Here is a 4,392-nt window from a genome sequence, read left to right on the forward strand (position 1 = left end):
GTTGAGGTTTACGACGCGGTTGTGGTTGGAGGTGGTAATGGTACTGTTGGCGTTGATGATGGTGGTACTGGTTATGCTGCTGGTGTTGCTGCTGGTGCTGCTACCGGTGTTTGTAATTTTTGCACCATATTCTCCAAAGCCACTACCCGAGCGCGAAGCTCGTTGACTTCTTCTATTACACCGGGGTGATTGTAGGTTCGGACGAGCGGATAAATAAAATCTAGAATTTGATGGAGTATATAATCGTGATGAGATACTCTGGAAATGAGAGAGAAAATGGTGTTTCGGACAGGTTCGCCGGTAATTGCTTCAGGTTCTTCGTCAAGAGGGCAATGTGGTGGATGGAAAGGATCGCCTTCTTCTTTTCTCCAATGATTGAGGAGACTACGAACCCATCCCCAATTCATCCAGAATAGATGATGACTGATTGGTTGATCCATTCCGGTCACACTGCTTTCGGTGCTTGAGTGAGATTCCATTTCAGAATCCGAGTGACTTGAACTGATGACAACTACCATTTCGTACGATTGGATAAAGGATTTTTCGATATAAAATGATTTTCCGGCTATCGGGTGGTATTCTATTTACATAGGATATCCATATATGTATATAGATCAAAAGATTTCGTAGATTATTGAGGAATTTACGGAATATGTCAGACAAAGTTTACAGTAATAGATACGATAAGATATGATTTAGCAGATACGCTAAGATATGAATTTTGTCTATACACTACTCATGCAATTAATGTAGCAAGACGTGTCTAGACTAATAATGATAAGTAGGTAATTTCCTAAGGATGATAAGCAGATGATTTCCGACTAGAAATGATAAGCAAAACTTTTGACATGCAGACACGGTCGAAGTCCAGACTCACTAATGCATCCTAACGACTTATCAGTTAGACACACTAATGCAGACCTGGTTCGCTAAGACCGCCGCTCTGATACCAACTGAAAGGACCCGTTCATATACATTATAAACGATTCACAATAGTTGATTACATCGCGAGGTATTTGACCTCTATATGATACATATTACAAACATTGCATTCGTTTTTAAAACACAAACTTTCTTTACATCGAAAATTGACAGGCATGCATACTATTTCATAATATCCACTATCCAATTATAAATTAACTTAATAGTAATCTTTGATGAACTCAATGACTCGAATGCAACGTTCTTCAAAATATGCCATGAAATACTCCAAGTAATATCTTTAAAACAAGCAAATGCACATCGGAAGATTTCTTTTATACCTGAGAATAAACATGCTTTAAAGTGTCAACCAAAAGGTTGGTGAGTTCATTAGTTTATCATAATCATTCATTTCCATCATTTTAATAGACCACAAGAATTTCATTTCCAGTTCTCATAAATATACGTCCCATGCATAGAGACAAAAATAATCATTCATATGGATTGAACACCTGGTAACCGACATTAACAATATGCATATAAGAATATCCCCATCATTCCGGGATCCTCCTTCGGACATGATATAAATTTCGAAGTACTAAAGCATCCGGTACTTTGGATGGGGTTTGTTAGGCCCAATAGATCTATCTTTAGGATTCGCGTCAATTAGGTTGTCTGTTCCCTAATTCTTAGATTACCAGACTTAATAAAAAGGGGCATATTCGATTTCGATAATTCAACCATAGAATGTAGTTTCACGTACTTGTGACTATTTTGTAAATCATTTATAAAAATTGCGCATGTATTCTCAGCCCAAAAATATAAAGGGTAAAAAGACAAATGAAACTCACCATGCTGTATTTCGTAGTAAAAATACATATAACGTCATTGAACAAGTGCAAGGTTGGCCTCGGATTCACGAACCTAAATTAATTATGTATATATATGTGCTGGTCAATATTTGTCTAACAAATTAGGTCAAGTCATAGTGTACCACAATCCTAATGCTCGAGACTAATATGCAAAGATCAACAAAAGTTAATTTGGCTCAAAATGATTTCCAAAATTTATACATGATTATTATATAGTTTAAATATCGTCGTTTTATATTTTTAAATATTTTTAAAAGATTTAATAGAGTAAATAATATAATTAATTTATGAATAAATAAAATTTTATATAAAAATATACTTTTATATATCTTAAGTAATAAAATTTATAAAGTTAATTTAAAATAAATATTATGATAGGTTTTATTAAGGTAATTATATTATTTGTGTTACATATTTATTTGATAAAATAACATTGATAATAATAATAAGTAAAAGTTGTATTATTTTGCAATAATAATTATTATTATTCTTTTAAAAATATCAATATTTATATTTACTAATAATGATATTATAATAAAACGATAATTCTAATTATGATAACTTTAATATTTATGATACTTTTTAATATTAACTTTAAAATAATAATTCTATTTAAAATGATAATAGTAATGATATTTTATAATAACAATGACATTTCTATTAAAATGATATTTTTTGTTAAAATGATAGTTTTAATACTAACGATACTTTTAATAATAATAGTAATGATAAAAATAATAAGAATGATAATTTTATCTAGATCAATATCTTATAATATTTTAATTTCATCATGATACTCATACTCATTATTTCCTAATCGTTTCGTTTAATAGCTTTTAATCGTCTTTTATATTGTGTTTATAATACTAATAATAATAGTACTAAAAAGAATTAGGTGTTACTAATATTAGTTTTAATTACAATAATACTAATAATGATAATTACTATGATATTATTAATAATACTAATAACTATTTTAATGATAATAATAATAATAATAACAATAACAATAACCATTTTTAAATAGTGATATATATATTAATAATGATAATAATAATAATAATAATAATATTAATAATAATAATAATAATAATAAGATAATAATAATAATAATACTAATTATAACTTTAACGATGATAACAATAGTAATAATAATAAAAATAACAATTTTTAATGATAATTCCTTTTATTAATAATGATAATAATAAGATAAAACTAGAACGACGATAATAACGACGATAATAATAATCATTTTTATAAAAATTCAATTGACTATAACTTCTAATCCGTTCAGCGAACCCATTCGATATCTAAATGAAAAGTTCTCAATTTTTCGCTAGCCTTCCAAGGACATGCATATCTTATACCGTATCTCAACCGCAAGTGTAACTAATTCAGGATTCAACATAACCTATCTAAGGGCAATATCAAAAGTACAAGCATGCATAATTCTATTTCTTGAGCACTAGTCAGGGATACACTATTAATATGTAAAAATAATTTACGAGTACTCACGTATCAATATTGAGATTCAATATTGCAGGAAAGGTACGTAGACGCAACGGAGACGATAAACACTAGATTGACCTCACAAGCATACCCATGAACCATACCCATCACCTCCATAGCTATAACCCATGTTTTCCTTAGCTCTATCCCGCTCGAAAAATCCATTTTGAAATACTACGCTCATGACCTCGTCGTAGTATTTTATGTATACTAATAATATCTTGAAATAATACTGAGTAAATATATATATGTAAGTCGATTGAGAAAGTTTAGAGAACCATATTTCAAGTTTCTATGAAATAATGAAACCTATTGAATTCTATTTATAATAGATTTTTGAATTATTAAAGTGAATTATTAAAGTATGAATTATTAAAGTGAATTATTAAAGTATGAATTATTAAAGTGAATTATTAAAGTATGAATTATTAAAGTGAATTATTAAAGTATGAATTATTAAAGTGAATTATTAAATTATGAATTATTAAAGTAAATTATTAAAGTTAAAGTAAAATAAAAGTAAAGTAAAGGTAAAGTTAAAGTATAGTAAAAGTATAAAACTATGTACGTATAATACGCGCATAAATATATATAAAATTAATTTAAATCATTATTTATATTTAATAAAATAAAATATAAATATCGTTATCTTTATCATACTGGTTAAGTAATGAGTTGTCAAAAGTGGTTCTAGATATTTATAAAAGTTATATACGTTTTAATAATAAAGTTCTTTTTAAACTAAAAATATTTTTGTACGTTTAAAAATAAATCAAATAAATATGATAATTTTGTTTTCCAAAACTAAATATATTTAAGAATCATTTTGTTAAAAGGTTAAAATAATGGAAATCGTTATATCATAAAACGTTTTAGAAAAGTAGAATCATATATATTCATAATAGGTTTCAAGTTTTTAAATTACGGTCTGTTGGTGAAGCATGAGATAAAGTCCAAAGGTTAAATAAACGTATGAAAAATGTCGAGTTACTTAACTTGTCGATATCCAACATCTAAGTTATTTACACTCCACGTTCTTACTTATAAATCACTTTACCATTTTCCGAATGTTGTCAAAAAGAATAGATTT

This window comes from Rutidosis leptorrhynchoides, chromosome 8, assembly GCF_046630445.1.
Source record: "Rutidosis leptorrhynchoides isolate AG116_Rl617_1_P2 chromosome 8, CSIRO_AGI_Rlap_v1, whole genome shotgun sequence".
NCBI classification, from domain to species: Eukaryota; Viridiplantae; Streptophyta; class Magnoliopsida; order Asterales; family Asteraceae; genus Rutidosis; species Rutidosis leptorrhynchoides.